We start from the raw sequence: 21,522 nt of genomic DNA on the forward strand, positions 1-21,522 counted from the left end.
ACGGTGATCCAAACCGCAAGGCACAGGTGATGACAGGAGGAGAGTGAGGGGAGCAGGGTGGGGAAGGAGACGATGATTAAAAAACAAGGGAGGGATACTCTGAGACACACAGTTACCGTAACGGCAGACAAGCAGACCAGAGGCAGACAACGACATGCTGACCTGCTGATTTGTTTCCCAGTCCTGGAAACCCTCATGCACCACACCACTACCGGCAGTCCTCCTTCAGTGAAACGCCAAAAGAAACATCAGCACCACGTTGACAATGATGAGGAAGAGCAGGATGACAAAGACCACTACTCGCTGGGTCTCCGGGTTCATGTTGCAGCGGAGGAAAGTGTGAAGCGCGCTCCATTTGTGCCTGCTTCGGTCGGGGACCTTTGCCATGGCTTCAGCCCCCGGAGAGAAGAAAAAAAATAAGAATAATAATAATAAAAAAAGCAGCAAGCTTAAGTGACTGCTGTACAGCCCACGGCAGGGGCACAGATGGGGGCAGAGGGCTGTGAACAAAACCTGTTTTGCAGCTCTCAAAAGCAGAAGTCTAAATGGTTCGACACAGCCATTGCTGGCCCTGCACAGCACGTGTGCCAAAACGCCCCCTCCTTCCCACCCCCTTATCTCAAGGGGCTGCTTATCAGCGCATCCACGGGTTTCCACATCTTCCTTGCCGAAGGAACCGTTGCCATCTCTTCAGCGGAAAGAAGACATTGAATTCCTTCTTGCAGAAAGCCCGAGCGTGCTGGAGCACTGCAATCCGGGCTGCGATATTGGCTTTCCAGAGAGCGGCTCAGCTATTTGCTGGGTGCCGTCTCCAGGATACATGCAGGCCTTAGCAACGCGGCAAGCGCCAGCCCGATGTGGCGGTGTGCAGGGGAGGCTTTTAAGGAGGGTCAGGAGTGGATTAGGCGGCTGCTTTTTTAAATCCTTCCACCCGCACTAAGAGCATGCCAGCAATAGAGACGAGTCCTGCCAGAAGGCAAATCCCACTGCTGCGGGTGGGGCTGGGGAGACCCGGTCGTGCAGGGCAAGGGCACAAGCGGCTTCCCTCACACCTGAGTATGAACAAGCTGCCAGGCATTGGCAAGGAGGACGGGGGGAGATGCAGCCCTGACTGGGGGTCCAGAAGCAGCTCCTGTTCGACTCTGCCATCCATTTCCCAGCAGGATCCTGGAGCCAGAATGTCTAAAGGATGTGGCTACTTCTGCCAACACCTCAAAGGGACTGAGGCACTTAAACCCCAAATATCTGCAACCAGAAAAACTCTGCAGAGCCCTAAACTGGCTTTTACAAACTAACGTTGTGCTACTGGACTGTGAAGTTCAAACACTGAGCTGCCTGGGGTACACTCCCAGATGCCCCAGCCTACTCACAGCTCCCACCAACGTCTGATCAGGAGGAAAAGACTCCTCTGTGGAAACACCGGGGATGGCTTTTGGAGAGCGTCCATCACAGACAGGCTCTTTGACTACAATTGCAGCCCTTTTCTTTCCTGTAGCCAGCAAAGCAGAGCCCACCTTTTACTCAACAGCCAGCAGTAATAGTGCTCCCCAGGAAAGGAAGAGGAGGACCTGGTATTCGGGACCTTCGCTGATGGGAGGTAGTTCCACATCTTTCGGTTCTCACATGGTCACCCCCTACACCCTCTCATGAAAATGAGAAATGGGAATCCCACCCCTGGGGCTCAGGTTAGATGATACCATAGCTGGTGCATGGAGCTGGGTACAAAGAGGATGACTCTGCAATTCACCCAATACTTTCAAGGATGAAAAAAAAAATATCCAAAACCCGAATGTGCGTGTATATATAAATATATATATTATATACACACATACTCTCCTAGGAGCAGGAACCAGAAGTCACGGCTACCCCCCTTAAACATACTAACTGCTAAACACCTATGGTAGCATCCACCTCGGGGAAGGGCAATACAGAGCAGCCAGATGATGTGGGTACAAAAAGGATGCACTCAGCTCCTCTCACAATTGAGAGAATCCATATCAAAAAAGCTGTCTTTTTCAGGTGTTAGCACATCAATGCCTCTGATGTTTCTTGGAGATCTCTATAGCTCCTCTATGTACCCTGGAACACAGCAGGTAAGAAATTTAAAAGGAAAAAGGTTTAAGAGCTCTGGGCTGGCTAGGTACTTTACTTTAATTTTGGTTTTTCCCCAAACTGTGCTAACCTCAGCAGGGGTTATATAGAAAGCGCTAAGCAGTCAATCAGCTTCCACTGTCTCCTTCTGCTTCTGTAATGTTTAAGATATGTCTTTTTTAGGCATTATAAAACCAAGCCTAGAATTATTTCAGTATGCTGGTTTCTGAACTTAGAAATTTTGCAAATCTCCTTGTCTCTAGCCAAAATATAGAACAAGGGGAAAAATGTGTAGGGCAAGGGCTTGTGCCCTCAATGCGGCTTCAAGACCTGGTAAGCAGAACTTCACATACGGATCCACAGGATGCCCAAGCTCTCGGGTGTTTTTGCGGTTTTTGGCCTGCATTCACTTAATCACTTTGAAAAACCAATCCTCCCTGCTCTATGCACCACTGCAGAATCCTTCAATCCCTACGCCTGCAGACTTCAACTGAATGAACGCTGTTCAAGTCCACAGTTGACTCGCATCATCGCATTGTTCCAAATTTTGGACATTATGCAAATCTTGTCCCGTTTTGAAGGCTTTTCATGAGCTGATTGAGCTTGGGCATAAGCCACCGAATTTGGGGAGGGATGCAGATCTTCAGGAGAAGCTAACCATGGTGAATGGGAAGAATGGTCACACACACTGCTTTGAAACCTGCACAGCAACTACCATTTAGTTACACTGAAAAGAAACAGGTAAGAGTCCAGTGACCCACCAAGGCACACACTGGTGAGTCACACTGGCACAGGTACAGTGTTGGTGCCACAGGATACCGGGCAATTTCTAAAATCCACAATGATGCAGCTCTCCAGCGATCTCCTGAAGTCCTAGCCACTCATGAACACGCTCAAGCATTTGAAGGTGAAAGCACAGAAACTTTGACTGAGTATCTATAAAGACATCTTAAAGGAGAAAGGAGTTTACTTCTTGGACACTGCTCTGAGACCACCAGGAAGGAGAAGCTCGGAGGAAACTGATATAAAGATAAAAATGTAGGAAAAAAAAGTGCAAAATGTTAATGGAGGGCACATTTTCGCCTACCTTTATTGGAGCTGTCTCTAACACTCTAAGCCACCGCTGTGCTCCTTTGCTTTTCTGATGTACAGACCTAAGCCCCCTCCTGCACTACATTGCCTGGGCACGTGTAACACGTTTACCTTGTGTACATCTCGGAGCATTACACAACCAAGGCTAAGTTGCAGCCACCCTTCTGACCCCCCCAGTGAACAAACAAGCATGAGTAGAAACTGGTCTCGACAAGGACAAAACCTGCGGAGTGGCTCTAGCTGTGACCTGGCTGCTGTTTTCACCTCCCCTCATGCAGTCCCTATCAGTGTCTGCACATGGGGGAGTTACTGTCATGGTAACTCAAAGTGTTTGCAGTGGGGGGGCTCTCCAGTTCCTCCTGCATGCTGCTAAACACCATGTGGCATTTTTCTGTGTCAGAAATAAAGCCTTATTCTTATTCCTCACTGATCAGGTGTGCTTCTGGGGGAGGTGGCATCAGCAAGAGATGAAAGAGCTTACGGTTTTACCTTGTGGCTTGTAGTAAAGTGGGATTTAGCTTGTGTAACTCTCACTGAGGGAGCATATCTCAAGTAAGCGTTGCACAGTCTTCATTGGAACCTGATTTTGCAATTGTAATAATTTCTTTCCAATCCTTCCTCCAACAGCCATCCTCAGCCAGGACTGCACCAAGGGAATAATGCTGCCACTCAAACAGTGCACGTCGTGAGCCAAGGCCCGATGGCACACAAAGCCAGGCTGCAGTCACAGAAATTGGTCAGTGACCATGTCTTCAGAGAGTAAGTCATTCAAGACTCCCCTGTCTAATACAGGACAAAGCAGGAACAGAAAATCACACCTTTACTTTCCACCAAAACAATACTAATTCTAGTTTGTCCCTTACTCGTCACCTTGCTTCTCTGCGCAGCAAATGAGGCCTAAGCTTTTGAAGACTGTTTTAAGGGTCACTTTAGGAGGCCAGGAGCGCACAAACCCACTCGGCTGCCAAACTGCAAGAGCGTTTCAATATTGTAACAGCTGCACTGGGAACTGAAAGGCAGATGTAAATAAATGTGAAAAATTAATAACTGTAATAAGCAGCTCAGGTGCTTCAGCAGAACAGGCAAACAAATAACTGAGGAGATAAGCAGTGAAATTATATCCAGCACACTGGGAAAGCAAAGAGCCCCAGAGTGATGTCCCTGGGAGCAGCCATGCAGAGGGGACCAGCCCTTCCAGGAGCACCTTGCCCCTCTCCCCCAAGAGCAGACTTGGAAAGCAAGGCTCTCAGTGGTAAGGTAGATACCTCACTAAAGCAGATTTCCAGAGCTTCCTATACTTAACACAAACAGGGATGTGCTTGCTACAAAGCACAAGACACACAACACGATTCGACTCCTCTTAAAGCCAAGGACACGTTATTGTCGTAGGCACAAAAACTGTGCTCTGTAAACCCCTAGAGGAAAAAGAACACTCTTACTGGGTCATTTAGCAACACCCTCTCTCCAGCGAGGTGAAAAATGTGTCAAAACGTTAACAAAGACAAGAGAAGTGCTAGAACTGAGCCTGGATTAGGCCCATCTGATGCACAGACACAGCCTTTTAGCCCCAGCCGCGCTGCCTCATTCTCTGCGTGGGGCACAGAGCGTGGACAAATCAGCTCTGCTGTGTTTGCCTGCTCTGCTCAACAGAGCTTTGCATACCATGCAGACAGCACTGAGTACACCATTACTAACCTCTTCACAAGTTTTCCTAAGACGTTCCCAAAGAGGGTCTCTTCCAAGGTAGTTACTCTCTCTTTCCACACCGGTGAAGCCACAGACGCAACTATGAACTTCCCCGTCCCTCTAGCTGGCATCACCGGCTATTCGGGTGTTGTGCATACAGAACTACAGAGGAAGAGAACACGTGCAGCATGTGCAGAAACCTTTAACAACAAATTAATGAATTAACAAGTTAAATTAATTAACAAATTTCACCTGGATCCATATGACTGGGGTTTTTTTTCCCTCCTCTAACCTTTCCTTGACATAAATATCACCAAATTACTATTGCCCTTTTCATAACAGAGCTGGTGAAGAGCATCTTGGGGAAGAAGCTGTTATTAATTTTTCTTTTTTAATTGGGTAATGAAAATACTTCTATGTAATAACACTGAGGTGATCAAACCATTTCAAATGCATCTTTCAAGAGAGAATCCAGGCTCTCAGTGGACCAATTTCAATGTCAGTGGACAAATTTCTACTCAGTTTTCAGCTCAGCAACTGAAAACAAGGACTGAGAATGAAATTGTGAGGGGGCCAAGCACTGCTACCTGCAGTCAAGCCATGAGAACCAAGTTTCCTTAAGTCCCAAATATCTCAAATATCCCACTTTCGCATTTCACCCAGCATCTATCAGCTCTGCTATGCATTGAATTAGCCCTCGGTAATAACTGCAGCTAACATCTCCCAAAAGGATGTAAATTCACTATTGAGCCATGGCCAGAAAACATCAGAACAAGTACAGCTTCTTAAACTGCATGTGGTATCTTTGTAAAATGGAAAGCAGTCTGCCAAAGCCCGCAGTTTGCTCTGAATTTTACAGCGTGTAACGCTGTGTTACTAGAGCGCAGTTACTCCCACTGCACGTTTCCCTAGCTAGGACTGCATGGTTTAAGCCCACACAGCTTTTACAGCCAGTACTTCCCTGGACAGCTTACTCGTGTAATACAGCCAAAACATTACGTGTTGTTCTCTCCTTGAGCACTAAGATTCACAAGATCATTAGCAACACAAAGAAAATTGGCCTGATGGTTTCTTGGTGTAGTGTAGAGATTAAGGCATGGCCACGTTGGTACGCTGCAAGAAAAGCGGCCACTTAGATGAGCCATCTCTGACAACTTTAAAGACAAAAATAAAGCCAGAATCTGCTTAGCAACCAGTCCTTTGCTTTCAGACTCTTCTAAGCTTGAAAATCTTTCAAGTTCTCCTAAAGCAAGTTTTCTTTTCCAGAACAGCAACAATAACTATTAATATGTTTGAAGCATCTGGGAATTATTGTCATGGCCTGGAGCTCTGGGAGCGCGTTGCTGCTGTGAACCACGTACCAACACGACACATCCCACGCACTGCTGCGAGCTGAGGCAAGGCAGCTTCCAGCATCACAAGCAGATGACATTTACCAGGGTGGGTTGGGCTAGCGCTGGGCATGCATTTGGGTTTGACTGGAAAATTCTCTCTCAGTACTGAGAAACAGATGACAGGCAAGGGATACAGGCAGGGATGGCCTGGGAAACAAAACAAGGCGTGTTATGATAGATGTGGTGGAGCAAGGAACAAGCAGAGAGGAGCAAAGGCAGGCTGGGACAGTCTGTGCAATAGCCTAGGAAAATGGATCTTTTCAATACAAGATTGGACACTGGCAACACGAAGGATGCTGTATTGTGATCCTCTGAAATAAAGGCAGGCTGAATGGGCTATACGGTAAGACAGATGGATGGGAGAGGAAACGCTGCATCTTGAGACCTGGCAAGATGAACAGCTTGAATGGAATAGCTCGAAAGGGGTCACAGTAGAAAATGACACTTTTGTTACAGAGCTGAGAAACGGGGTGGCAACGACAACCTTAGTGACTGACAGAGGTGGTGATCAGGAGGTTCCAGAAATTATTAAAATGCTTTTTTTTCCTGGCTATCCTGGTTCTGAGCTGACAATTTTGACAGCCACGGATAACAGAAATACAAGGAATGGTCTTCATTTGGGCACCATGTGGGCTAGAACAGAGGAATAAGGGAGAAACAGAGGCAGAGAAATGCTCTGAGAAAAGTCACGGAAAGGAGTAAACAGGCGTGGGTAGAGTTGTGGGACCTGAATCAGGTGAGGTGAGGGGAAGCTGCAATGAAGTCAGTGCAAATAAAGTGAGAAGAATGAATAACAGTGCAAGGTGAGTGACAAGATGAATGTAGTGACTAACATGGGACAGAGGAAGATGCATCATATATAGAGCTGAAAAAAAACCACTAAAAGGTAATCCCTGTAAGAGCTTTTAAAGACATGGCTGGAGAGGGGGGTTGGAACAAGGGCAAGCTTTAATTTTTGGTTGTTTCCAGACCATAAGACTCCTTTCTTTCCAACTGTACAGGACTTTTCAAGAAAACCACGTAGTTTGGGGCTGTCTGGCATATTCTGTTGAGCCCACACATTATAAAATATGAGTACAGGGTTCCTTTAGCTGTCACCTTTAAAAAATGTGGTTGGTTGCAGAGCAGTGTTGTGACACTTCTCTGACTGCTCAGCCCCCTCATCTCTTACAGAATATACCAGTCTTGCAGACGTGGAAAACAGAAAAACAGCTTAAAAGGAACAGCTCTGTAAAGTTCTTCCAAGCTGGCACATAATGATGTTATCCTCCTTCATGGTCTTCCGATGCAATTAAAGGAGTCCTGGGAGGGCTGAGGAGAACAAGCAGCTCCATGGAGTATGAGAATGAGAAAAGCTATCAGAAGGTAAAAGACATACATAAGCTGTGAATAAGAAACAGGCTAGATGTTTTTCACCTACACAACAGAAAAACAGGGCAGAAATGAGACATGGTCAAGCAGCCTCCCAAGGCCTCCTTTTCCCAATACTTCTGTTTTAGCCAGCAGGTGGGAAAAATGCAGCAGAACAACACAGCCTGAAAAACGAATATGGGCTGTTCTCCAAGAGGAGGCTTAATGGGCTGTTCTCCAAGAGCCTGCCCCATCGACCAAGAAATAAGTAACAACCTGAGATAGAGCTCAGAAACAAACTTGGGAAGTGGCTGTCAGGATGATCTGCAAGGCGAGGGTGGGAAATGGACAGCCCCAACAGTAAATGAACAAGGGGTCTGCTACTTTACTAGCAAAGCATCCATTAGGGACAGAGGAATGGGAAAAACCAGGACATTCAGTCCATACTGGCCAGCTTGAGCAGCCCGTTTTCTTTTCACAAAACCCGCTGACATGAAGACTTGCCAGGGGCAAGCCAGTGGAACAGCCAGAAGCAGGATCCTCTCTCAAGATTATAGATAAAAAAGCCAGAAGTAGGATAGAAAAAAAATAAACCCCATCAACACCTTTTTAGGTCACCATTCCCTGCAGTTGTACCTGCCCCTCAACCCAAAACTTCAAGACAGAAGCTGAACTGGATGTTCAGCCGCTGTGAAGCAGCACAGCTCTGCTCGTGTCCTCTGAGGCCCTGATCCCACTCCACAGCTCCATGCAAATCTGCCTGGCCACATGGAGATGTGCCAGCCAGTCCTGTCCTGCTAGGGACAAGGGCGATCTGTTCGCCTGCCCATGGAGCGTGCGTGTCCCCGAGCGTAGGAGCAGTGGGGTTAATGCAAGCAACATTTCCTCACGTTGCTGCAAGGAGCGGGCTGTGCCTGACCTGAGCTGGAACAGTGGCTCTCCCAGGGCAGGCAGCAAGGGCTGGCCCCCAGTGCCCCAGAGGGATGGGAAGGCTTTCCAGGAGCCTGAGGAAAAGCAGGGCTGGCACTTGAGCAGTTTGGTTGTTCTTGCTGATCTTTCTTCTCTCTACAGCTCCCCCAGTTTTGCTGCTTTTATCAGAGTGGCAGTCTAAAACTGCAAGGGATTTGCCAATGCCTTCACTACATTAAAGCATGGCTGAACTTGCTGCTAACTCTGCCCCAGCTTACTGAGGGTAGGGCAGGGGGCTTGGGTCACAGGACAGGGCTGAGGCTGACAGGGAAGGTCTTTGGAGGGATTAACAGTGCTCGCTGCAGGGCCAGAAGAGTCAGAAGGAATTTTATTTTTCCAGCACAGGGTTCAAATGTCTTCTGGGGATTAGGAAAAAGAGAAAACTTTGCAGAGAGGATCCTAAATCAGGCTTTAGAGAGAAGAATGAATCCAAGAAATGTTCCGATATCAAAACCATGCTGAGAGGAACCTGAGGCACAAGTACGGTATAAAACTAGATCCATTCCCTCCTCTGTCCCTGTGCGAACACTTAAACCTGGAATAACCTCGACACTAACCTTTACCCAGCATTCCTACCCTGTTGCATTCCTTCTTTATCCCCTTCTCTCAGCAAAGCTTTGTACTCCAATATCCACTTTGTTATTGTGCTGTTATCCATCACAGGTGTTTCTTGAGCGAGCAAGAAAAGCTATTTTTAAAATAAAGACATTGGCAGAGTGAATTGTAACAGCAAGATTCTGTAAAACAGACTTGTCTTTGCACACCATCAGGACACCACGTCAAGCAGGAAAACCTGCAGTTTAATTTATGCTACGCTTTTGAAGTCCAATCTTAGAAAGGGTGCAAATATTGCTGTACTTCTAATGGTCTTTCTCCCATAGGACAGCGGTGGAGAGTCAAGTGCCAAACCAAGGATCCCTGAAACGCAAACAAGGAGCTCCCAAGTATAACTCATGAGATCCATCAAGGACGGGGCAAGTTCCTTGACTGTATCAGACAGAGGGCAGGTTTAAAAGCAAGGCCACCACTTCACACATGAGTGGTAAAATCAGTCATCTTCACCTGCTCCCAGATTATCCTTGGCTGCTGTCGAGGGTGTGCACTCCACCATCAGGTCCTGCAGGCAGGACGATTAGAAGGCCTGTGGTAAGGTGCATGTGAGAGCCCTCAGTGGTAGGGACCATCAGGACCGCGGAGGGTTAGTGTCTGCCTGCCACACTGACTTGAGTGCAGCAGCACATGGGTTTGAAGACCTCGGTGGTGCCGCAGTAGACAGCCCTCGTGTGCTGGAAGTGGCAGGCAGGAAGCCAAGACCTTCTGTAAAAGTAACCCTGAGCCCTGCAGGATGCAATGCTGCTGGTACGGACTAAGAGAGCTCTTTCAACGGGATGCTGAAGTATTGGAAGTTGGTTGCAACGTTCACCATAAAGAGACAAACACCTCTTGTGATTAACAGTGGTGTTTTCCTTCAGCGGTGGGGAGCATCAGAACTCTAGAAGCCCATGGATACAAGAAGACTTTAAGATGATTTGGCACAAGTAACTTCAGGAGTTAAAACAGTGTTGGATCATTTTTTCTCTCCAAGGGGAAAACATTTTGTGGAGCCAAGCCTCTCTCTACACCCCAGTAACCAGGAATACATTTAATGCCAGCAGACAACAGACATTATTAAGAGTCCCCTAATACTCACAAGCTATCATTAACAAGCATTAACAGAAGCTGTCTCTTCACAGTTTAACAGCTGGCAGGGCTGATGCCAGAACTCCAAAGCCATCACGCTGGCTCCAGTGTTTTCCTTTGAGTGACGTATTTAGGTTTGCTTTGCAGCCACAGATGAAAGTTTGGGCAGTGAGTATGTGTGTGGGGACACAGCCATCCCACAAAGAGCTAAAATACAGAGGCCACCTCTCCTGTTCTGCTTCTTCAGCTTGGCTCCTGACAAGAGGAGTCAGGTCCACTCAGAGACCGACCCCACGACCCAGACATTCCCCTATGCAAGTGCAGGGCCCCTTCCACTGCGACACCTCAGCATTTCTCTTTAGGAGTCAAAACCCTCATGTGCTATTCTTGCCCCAAAAACTAAGCCAAGCCTCAGGGTTTTTTTTGTTTATTCCTAATGAGTACCAGATTAATAGGGCTATTTTGAGAAAGCATGGGTCTAGCAAAAAACTTTATACTGTCTAGAAATGCTTCTATGTGAATCGAACTCCTGCTGGTGGTCTGTGTGGACCATAGCATATATGGTATGGGATCTACCTACCCACACCTCACATGTGTGTGGGAACAAGCATTTGGATTGCATGACTGCAAGTGTGAAAGCTTATCCCATTTTTCCCACCTGTCCAAAAAATCCCAGCATCCACTTGCAAGACAGATGAGGATGATGCACAGCGCTGAGTGAGCTACGCTGGCTTCCATCACCCTCTCCATGTCCAGCCTGCTGGGGAAGCGTCCCTTGCACAGGGGACAGCCAAGTCCTAACGCTGATGAGGGCAAAGTGTCTCCTAGCAGCCAGAGCTGCCTGTGGCAGAAAGCAGAAATACGGCTCTGGCAACCCCTGAGACCACTTAGCTCCTGATCCTGATGTCTGAGGAGACATCATTGCCCTAGAGTATTTGAATATACCAATTTGCTTTAAATCCACTGCAAAAAGTTCTCTGAAACGACCTTAGAAGTTTCCAGACCTGAGAACTGTAAAAACTAAATCCATCCAGGCAGTAAAAGTAGTTACAATTCTGACTCCATACTCTGCTCGTCCGCATCTGAGCCCTATACAAAGTTACGCAAGCACTGGGATCAAACACTCAGACCCAGTAACGATTTATGTCCATTGGGGAGCATTATTTTTTGTCTTTGACAGCACTGAGCTTTATCCAGCACTCTGCAAATAAATCATAATTGCTGCTTCTGGAGCGCCGTTGTCAACCTTGGTTGCAGAAATGCACAGGACACAGAAGTGGGAATTAAGCCCTCTGGAAAAAAATAGTGGGGAAGGGTATTTATTAACTGGTTTCGGTTTGCTTTAGTATCAGTTGGGAGAGCAATATACTCACATCAGGATAGAAAAGTGGTAGTAAATCCCCTCTCCCAGATTATGCAGAAATGTTATACATTGCTTCCTTATGATCAGTAATTCTGTTTTCAGTCTGGAAATCTGTTGTGACCACAGGTTTTGAAACTTATTCTGTACCCTTCTAAAAAAAGGATAATGACATTTTGCAGCACTATTTCAATTTTTTTTCTGTCTTTTGAAATTTGTCCTTCTCTAGCACACAAGAGATTTGTACTAACTGGAATGCAGACAGATAATGTGAAAAATGCGATGAAGTGTATCATTCACATTTAACAAAACTGCATCTGCAAGAACATTTTATGAGTTTGGGGATTGGCTTTTTTTGTTTTGCTTTAAAAACAAAGCCCCAAACCCCCAAGAAACCCCCCAGTTGACGTGTCTGTCTTGTTTTAAAATGGGCTGTGCCTGGAGGAGCTCTGGGTGAGCCTACAACAACTTCCCAGAGAGCCATCAAAGGGTTTAGCGCAGGAATAAAGCTTCAGAGACTCAACAGCCCCAGTTGCACACCACCCAGTGAGACAGAGAGAGGACCACGAAAGTATCTGTATGGTTTGAGCCACTTCCTGAACGTTTTTCTGTATTAATTACTGTGATAATTCAGAAATATATAAGTTGGAGCCAATTAGCTTAATTGCATCTTGTCAACAAGCACCAGTTAGCACAAAAATCTGTAACATAGTGTAATATTGTCCCTTTAAACCATAAGGCAAGGGTGTTCCATGTCTCAGATAAAATCCTGGCCTGCTGAAGTCGTGCATTTCCTCAGGAACAGGGCTTCACATACCAAATTCCAAACTTATCAAACAGAGCCATGAGAGATAAGGAAAGAATAGGGAGCCTTGCTGTTATTTTTGCAAACCTAAATGCTTTGCTTTCCCAAGACGGGGAGGGTACTGTTCGCTAGGGCTGCGAGGGGCTACACACGCCACATGTTGAACTGAAATGAAAGCACAGAGCTCCAAAGCACAGAGCCTCACGGACCCTTTCCACAGCAGGACACAACAAACCCTTTGTACACATCAGGTATTTCCAAGCAAATATTGGATATTTCCAAGGCCTAAGCCTCCTCACCCAGGCCAATTACTTGATGAGCAGCGCAGCTTTCCTCATTAGCACCACGATCACTCAGGAGCTGGGCAGAGAGGCTTTTATAGGCTTAATCCCTCGTGTTTGTGCCTTGAGTCTACATATAACACACTTCACAAAGCCTGAGGATACATCTGTCCCACACATAACATTTCTGAACTGGGCAGACAGAACCGTAATGCATTTGCAGCGTAGATTTTCCTTTTGCCGCACTGTACCTAATTACACCGTGGAAGCAAAAAGATACAAGGATAGGGTCCTTATCTGGAACAAACACAAAGTAAACTCCACCAAGTACAATCTGAACACAATAAATCTCTTTTCATGAGCATCGAGAAAGCATTTGAAAGAATGTCAAACAGATGCCCCAAGAAAATTACTTCCCCTGCCTCTTTTCTCATCCCAAACCCTTATTATTACTTTTTTCATTGATTTTTCCTGGCACTCACACACTCTCATGCTGATCTTCTTAGGTGGGCTCTATACAACCTTCCCAGCTTTCTTTTATCCCTCTACTCTTCTTGCCAATAAATTATTCTAGTTTTATGAAAGGTTTCTTTTTTTTATTTCGTAACCATTTTCTCTTGATCCAAAACGAGCTAAAACTCAGTGGTTGAGTGTTTTGTTTTTTAACACAGCGCTTGGTCTGCCAAATGCCTTAAAAAATTATTTCAACCTCCTCTGTTTATTTGAAAGCTGCTTCTTCCAAGAAGGCCAAGAATAATGCCGTTACCATAGTTCCCTTATCCACCACCAATAAAACGCAATTTGAAATACAACAGAACAAAGACAAGGCTACTCTTAAGCTGGGACTAAATCATTGGACATCGATATCTTCACATCACTCCTAGCACTTCTATGGGAAATACTCAAAGACTAATCAATACCCAGCTTTTGGTCCAGCAGGGAAGATGAAGATGAGCCTGTCTGATTGCCAGCTATTGGAGATGTTTCAATTCCAACACTGAAGATGTTTCAATTCCAGCACTGAAGATGTCTGTTCACAGAAAACCCCTACCTCACAGATGTAGTATTTCACCTCAGAGATGCTATATTTTACTGTACTCCTCTGTTCCAGGAAGTGATTGTGCAGGAAAGCACTTTGCTAAGGCTCAGTGAAGCCAAGTGATGGATTAATTACCTGTAGGAACCAGTTGACAAAGTAAATAATGTCCTGCCTGTTCTGACAGTTTTGTTGGCCCATGAGCAGGCAAGCTTCTAGGAAACAAGCCAAAAATCATCTTTTCTTCCATTCAACTGGCCAACAAAACCCCACATGTGCTTCAAAGACTACAAATTACACCTGCTTTGGACACATCCATTCACTTTCCTGATTAGAAGTTAAATGACCAAAAAAAGTCAAAACGCTCTGGCCATGGTTTGATAACCCCTGGACAGAAGCAGTAAGAAAATGCAGCAAGTCTCTTCCTTACCCCAAGCACCTAAGGCAGGGATTCTGAGCACTAGGAGGAGGAAAACTGCTAGAAGGAGCATTAGCTGCTGTTGTTTTTGAAGAAAAGCTGTTATCCTCACTGTGCAGCTTTCTGGAGCTTTTTCAGACCTAAGAACCATTGCTATGTGTCAAACATAGAGCACAGAGCCTCAGTCAACAGAGTTTCAGTTATAGCTTAGCCACAAGAAAATAGAATACATCTTCTATGCTTGCCTTCTCATCTTGTGAAGGTCATGTAAAGGTAGCAGAGTACAGGGAAGAGGGAAAGAAGGTGAAGGGTACGAGAGATCACGCATATGCTGAGTGGAAAAGCTTATTAGTTCAGCCCACCAAAAAAGGATTCTGTGTGCAACAAGATGCCAGTTTTAATGCATTGGACAAAGCCATTCTATTTTTGCAGAATCCTGTTAATATGTTGCTCATGGCATCAGTTAAGTAGCACATTTTTAAGTTGCTGATCTCAAGTTAATAGGTGTCAGCACTATAAAAGAAAATAGCCAAAAGCACTGACTAGAAAGGCATGTCTTTCACATCCCTAGAGTGCGTTTTCTGGGGAATAGGAAGAAGCAGTGAAGATCAAGCCTAGATTAAACTTGGCACCCTTCTCATCTACCAATAAAGAAGTATGTAACCAGGTTTTTTTATCCACATTTCCTTTATGCCTTCAGCACACCACATTTCAAGTCTCACACCAGCCCCAATCAGGCTGCTCATTCATGATTTTCAAATTCCCATCCAAAAACACCTGAGTTACCTGTTCAGGACCTGTGGCTCTGCATTACCTTACATCATTGTCCTCTACTGTCAGGGACAGCATGGAAGACCCAGACCCTGTCATTACCAAGTTGCAAGCAATACCCACAGTAAATACCACGTGAAGCCCCATCCATTTTGCCATTAGCAGTTTGGTTGTTGACCCCTCTTACGGTTCACAACAAGAACCAGCATCTCTCCTGTCATCTCTCGCACCTCAGCCTGTCAGAAACCAGCCAGCGCAGTACCTCGTTGATGGCAAGCTGCTCTCCGCCTCCCCCAGGGTGGCCGTAGCGGTGGTTGGAGCTCCGGAAGTCCTCGTACAGGTCCTCCTCGCTCCCCACATCGTCTGTGAGAGCCGTCTTATCCAGTGCCCCATCTGCAATCACTGCAACGACAAGAAGAACCAATTGGTATAGACCACAAGATCCTCAGCAGCACTGCATCAATTGCATGAGCTTGGCTGGGGCAAGGGACACTGTAACACAGTTCAAAGGGGAAAAAAAGACAAGGAAACTACATAGGCAGTTCCAGGGCACAATTCCAGCCTGGTGCATGCCCGTTTTGCAGAGAATTTCTCTCTGTTCATGTTTTATTACCATAAATGATTGTGTCTTTTTCTAGACTGTAAAGCACAGTTTAAAAAAAAAATCAACAACTGCTGTGTGCTGCAAGGAAAAGATTAAGTAAGAATAAGAAAACAGGCTCTAAATAAAAAGGCACAGGGCAGAGAAGATGCAAACACAATTTTATTACATTGCTGTGTTAACAAGAAACTTCACTGCATAACAAGCTCACATCTGCCAACTCAGACCTTGATGCTTATGATTACCAAGTCCTGTCAGACCAAGGAAACTCTTAGCCTTTGGGAAAAGCATTCACCTTCCTTTTTATCCACACATTTATTCAATTTGAGAATGTTTTTTGTTGCCTAAGAGGATGTTTGCTACAGAATTATCCATCATTACCACAGGAGGGCCATTCTGCTCAGCACAGCCCCAAATAAGCTACAGATAAGGGAGGGTTGGCAGGTTGTGGCTAGAACAAGCATTGAAGTCTCAAGATACAAGCATGAGCCTGAAAGAAAGAAAAATATGGCATCTATATTCCTCAAAGTCATCGGTTTCATAGGCAGGAACCTTTTCCTAAGGTCTCCTCAAGGTATTAGCAAATACCCTTCAGCAGCACGTTGACCAAGGGTGATATGATGAACAATTTAACAGCATTGACGTGGCTACAGTAGTGGAACTGAAGTGAAAACACAGCTATTGCTATCAGCACTGCTAGGGACAGTTTTGGCTGTCCAAGGTCTACACGGTGTCACCCTCAACCTTCCAGAACAAGTGAAAACCAAAACTAAAATCAAACCACCTTTGAGCTTGATCTTGTACAGCTCGGAAAAGCACCAGTCAGAGCCTGGGCACACAGAAGCTGCTCTCGAGCCCTCACTTCACTCCGCAATGCAAGTGCATCTTATGACATTAATTGTGTCAATGGGCCAAGAAAAAGTGCCCAAGGGTCCAGTAGCTTATTATTACCTGAAAGGAAAGTAATACAAAATAAACTGCTGCCAGAGGTTACAGCAAGACCCACAAAGATCGTCCTTGGCAATGCTTTCATTGCATGCGCTGTTTTGTTAAGGTTGCATCCCTTGATTACTTCCTATAACACGGTGAGGTGTAAATTCAGTGCAGCAGCTATCGGTTCAGTGCAGTAACCTGACATCAAAATGACTGCGGCGTGAGCTATTTTTGAACTAAATACTTGGTTGTTTATGCTTTGAATTCAATAAACATGCACAAGATAGCAAAGGTGTATTCCTTGTCTAAACCTGGAGCTCCACTCGGTCCAGGACATGGTGCTGCAGATGGGCTTATGGTTAAAGCAGAATTTTCCGTGGCAGTAACTCCTCAACCACTCAACTTTAAGTGACATTTCACCAAAAAACTCAAGCATTCTCATAGCTTTGCTCTGACACATCATAGCATTTCATAGAGGTTCTCCACCACCAGTAGAATAGACTGCATATAAAGCAGTTCTGGGGCTAAGTCCTGGCCCATTAATATGAAACTCAAAGCCAGTTGGAATGCCACTGATAATACAATTGTATGCAGAATTACCACGGCTTGCACTTCAGTGTCCTTTAACAAAAATAGAATTAAGTATCACTTTTTGCTCATGCACCATCTGAAAAGCATTTGTCTGATAGCAATGAACAACTTCCACTGTGTTAGTGCAGTGACCAAAACAAATTAGAAATGTTTTCCAAGAACAAATAAAAATTAATCATTTATAAGAAGGGAGTTAGCAGTCACTTAATTCAAAACTTTCCATCCCTCTGATCTCGTTTTTTTCCATTATTTTATGCGCGGCTTCACTGCTTTCGCCTTGTGCATCTTCTGCTATTTTCATTGTTAAAAAGCAATTTGCAGCTTGAAAAATGTTCATTGCCAACTTTAAAGCTTTTGTTGTCCCACCCCCTCTCATTTCCCTATTTGTTCTCTGATCTGTGCTTAGATGAAAAAGCAAAAGCTCCAGGGAGATATTTATCTGTATTACTTAAAACGCTCTGTACCTCTGCTAAGTGCCTTGAAAGCTGTGTTGGCTTTTACTAGAGATCTGGTTTTCTTCTCTGATCTTACCAAGCTTATCAGTTTTCTACAGTCTCAAAACCTGCTACTGTATCTTTGGAGTAGTTTTCCTAGCAGGAGAGTCCTCATGGACATATTTCACCAAAAACCACAGTTCACAGTTGTACTGAAGTGCTCGATCCTTGAGGAAGAACGGCTCAAGGTAGCAGTTATAATTTTTCCCAAACTAACTCACGTTCCAGGGAAAAATAAAACTGATGAAGTTTACAGGAGAGACAGGATTACAAATAAATAGATCAAACAGTAGTCTGGATTGGTGACCCAATGCACTAGAAATCCATCAAGGAAGTAGGAGAATGAAGGCTTTTAACGCAGGCAGTGACTCAACTTGCACAGCATAAACTAGGTCAAGTAGAAGGGAAGCGAGCGCTCTACAGAAATCTTAAAAGACAAGTTAGCAGGGATTGCTGGAGAGGTCTCTCAGCTTCCTCAGCAGCACAGCACCAGTCAGACAGGCAGCTATGAAGCTGCACGCCAGCTGACTCGTGTGCTTCATTGCCACTTCCCACCCCAAATGCCCTTCTCTGGTCAATGCTGAAATCCACTGGTGTGGTCACAGCTGGCCTCTCCGTGCCCCTCTGCTGACCTGTCCTGTCCCTGGCAGTCGGGCAACACCAAAGAGCACCGTTCTGTCACAAAATCCTGCCAACCGTCCAATTAGCTCGAGCAGATTTTGCCCTATTTTATACGGCTGTCCTGATGAATTTCACTAAAGATGGCAACAAATCCCACACACAGGAACACAGGGAGGGCTTGTCTCCAAAATTAGTACTACAGCCTTCTGTGCAAGCATTAAAGCTCTGCTTTAGACTGTTAGTCCAAGCCCAAGCTTGGGATTTATGTCATTATAGTACAAAAGCAGATGGATAATTCTAGCAGTAGAGGCTCATGAAAGACTGCCACACAGACCCTTTTTTATGCAGCTGAACAGAGAATATGGTGTCAAGAGCCTGAATCCACAACGAAATGTTTTAAGGATATGAAGCAGCAAAGGTCATGCAAAAAATGACACTGCAAAGAGCAACTGGCACAGGTGGTCTGATTCAAGTGCCCGAGCAGACAGCACTGAGACAGGCTGTGTTCAAGGGGAGTGGCAAAAACGAAAGGGAAGGATTCTGTAAAAATCCAATCAAGCTTGGTCAAAATCATCCAGAGGAAGAAGGGTGTGCATGGGTTCACCCTTACACCTTCCCACAGGCTTCGGGATGCAGGAATGAGCAGTCAGCAGTGGGAAGGGTCCTGGCTGGGCTCTGCTTGTGCCCCCACCTTGTGAAGAGGAACATGTGAAAGGTTGATGCCAAGCAACCCTGAGAGGTGCTTCTCCTACATGGTTACAGCACCATCAGAAAGGTGGTGTAGCTGCTGTCAGCTCTGTGGTTTCACACACTGGAGGACTCTATGCCCACAGTGAGGGACAGGCCGTGTAACAGCCGCAGTACAAACCCTGGCCGTACAACTCCCAGCCACCCCAGCTGCATCCTGCTTGTAGGGAGGTTTGGGTAATTTGAAGTGCACACCGGCAGCATGGTGGGGTGTTGACTCTTGGGAGCCGTGATTAAACCTGTCTGACACCGGAGATCAAAACTGCTGGGCTAGACTGGGACAGGCTCCATCTTACCAACAGCAGAAGATGGCATGGAGGGGAAAATGAGAGAAGCCTTGTGCTGTCCATCTAACTGGTGGGGAACAAAAAGAAGGTGGGATTAGATTATCTACTGAAGGTCACAGACTGTAAAAAACCAAGAGGATTAACCATAGTCCAGAGCTCAGTTCAAACTAATGTCACCTAGCACAGGTGAGACTTCTTGCTGTGTCTGAGCTCCTCTCCTCTCTCAAAGGATGGACTGCTTTGTACGTGCCAAGTGCCTGGAATTAATGGACACAAGTTGTTGTTGGCCAATAAAAAACAAAAAAAAACCCCAAACAATCTACCACCAGCAGAAACAAAAACCTCACCCTGTCACTGGAGAAACACAGAATGAGTTGCTAGAGCAGTTTCCTCAGGGCAGCTGGGCACTGCAGTCCCAAATCCAGCACAGCCTCTTACCAGAGATCTCTCCAAGTCACACAGGTTTATGTCTCAGCTGGAATAAACTCCAGCAGTGCCCCCTGCGGAGGAGCCCCCGCTGGGTGCCTGGGCCAGAAGCCTGAACAGTGACCCAGGACTGAAGGAAAATGGGATAAAGGCCCATTAGTTTCCCTAAAATTTTGGTTATCTTTTAGGGTTAAGGCTGGGACAGGAATCAGTGATGATTACAGCCAACTTTGAAAGCCAAGAGCATCCACAGTTTATTAAAAATCCATTATATTAATGATAAAGGGAACAACTTTTGTTTAGCTGAAGTCTCTCTCTTTCAAGTGTGTTTTTTCCACACATCCACACATTCAATTTGTCTCTGTGGCATTTACATCTAAAATAATTCGCAGAAATAACAGTCAAAGCTTGATTTACACTCACAGAGCAAATTAATTCAGAGCTAACAACATCATTCCCTCTGCCTGACTGAGCAGAGATTGCTGTGGTTGTGTGCAGTGCCCACAGGAAAGCGCGTTGCAGCTGGCGAAGGGAGCAGTTCAAGAGATTTAAGACAAAAAAAACAAATGAAAGGGGTGCATGGGGTGGGGAAACCAAACTCAGACCACATTGCCCAGGTGATAAGAGCCCCTCCACCCATTCTGAATTGCTAAACCCTCATCTCCCTTCAAAATAGCTGCCACAGTGGTGCTGCAGCCTGCGTCAGTGCTGTGCTGAATGATGTGCTTCATTTATCAGCTGCTTGGTATACGGAGGTCCCTGTGCAGCTGCCACAGTAAAACCCATCAGAGTGAGGTCATCCCACTCGTGCCCCAGCAGTGCAATTCTCCGGCTCTTTACTGTGCTGATGGACCCTCTCACATCATTCTGCTTATGACTGTGGGCCAGTCGAACAGGAAGAGGGAAGTCTGGCAGGGAATTAGCCACAAGGGATCAATGCCCAGTTAGTATGAGCTTCATGAGGGGCAAAAACCAAAAAAACCCCAACAACACCACCCCCCTCCAAAACAACGAAGGACATGGGCCTGCAAAGGCAAGGCTTAGAGAGCAGATTTCCTCATGATGACATTTCTGAGCAGATATTGAAACTGTGTTCAGTAAATCTTTGAGGAAAAAAAGAACACGTAATGGGAAGCAGAGGCAGAAAATATTTAAGTGGAGAAAGCAAGCTTCATTGCCTCCATTTTAAAGAAACATTTAAGAAGGGAAAGGATTCAACACAACAAAATTAAGCTAACGTTTTGGTGTGATGCCACAAATGGAAATGCTGTTGTGAATGAAACAAGTTCCTAATTAGCGAAGGTAAAAAGCAAATCCACGCTTGAAAAGAGAAAGGAGGCAGTTGTTCAGTGGCAAGCTGAGCACAGGTCCTCTGTGGGTCTGCTGGGCACTTCACCCAGGGTAACGCTCAGCAGCAGTAATGCACCGAGCCACCCACTCAGGTTTCAAGAGTTTTTAAATCCCAATTAGAATCTAAATGACTTGCAGGGAGGCTTAAGGGAGTTCTCGGCTCTCTTGGGTAGCAGAGATAATTATGGGGAAGAGAGATGCGGATTATGAATGGCTCTGCAGCCACGACTCCCACGGTACCGCTCGCTACGCGCTCGCACGCGGCTCGGGCCGCGTTGCCTTGGCAGACGTGCGGCAGAGCTGCCCCCAGCCCCTTTCCTGCTCGGTGAGTGATGGTACGAGTGGGAGAGAAGAGTGGGGCAGCTTAACTGGATCTGAAGAAGAGTGGAAACGATGGGAAAAACAGATTGGAAATCACATCAATGTACTTTCTTGACGCAAAGGCTGATCCTGTGTTGAAAAGCCCCGCTGTTGTGCTGCACACAAACTATTAATTCACTGGCTGTGTTCCCATCGCAGCTACCGACTTGGAAAAAAGC

General features: G+C 45.9%; 1 protein-coding gene across 2 annotated transcripts in view; it reads right to left on the reverse strand.

The window, feature by feature from the left end:
- Positions 1-15,327, reverse strand: part of ARHGEF4 (Rho guanine nucleotide exchange factor (GEF) 4) — a 41,393-nt gene extending 26,066 nt beyond the window's left edge. The window contains exon 1 of one of the 2 annotated variants that reach the window (XM_010192727.1): positions 15,196-15,327. The gene's annotated coding sequence lies outside the window, so the exon portion shown is untranslated. The remainder of the gene's footprint in view (positions 1-15,195) is intronic. The other variant, XM_010192728.1, reaches the window with a different exon arrangement.
- Between the last annotated feature and the right edge of the window lie 6,195 nt (positions 15,328-21,522).

Source organism: Mesitornis unicolor, unplaced genomic scaffold (genome assembly GCF_000695765.1).
Source record: "Mesitornis unicolor isolate BGI_N332 unplaced genomic scaffold, ASM69576v1 scaffold1019, whole genome shotgun sequence".
NCBI classification, from domain to species: Eukaryota; Metazoa; Chordata; class Aves; order Mesitornithiformes; family Mesitornithidae; genus Mesitornis; species Mesitornis unicolor.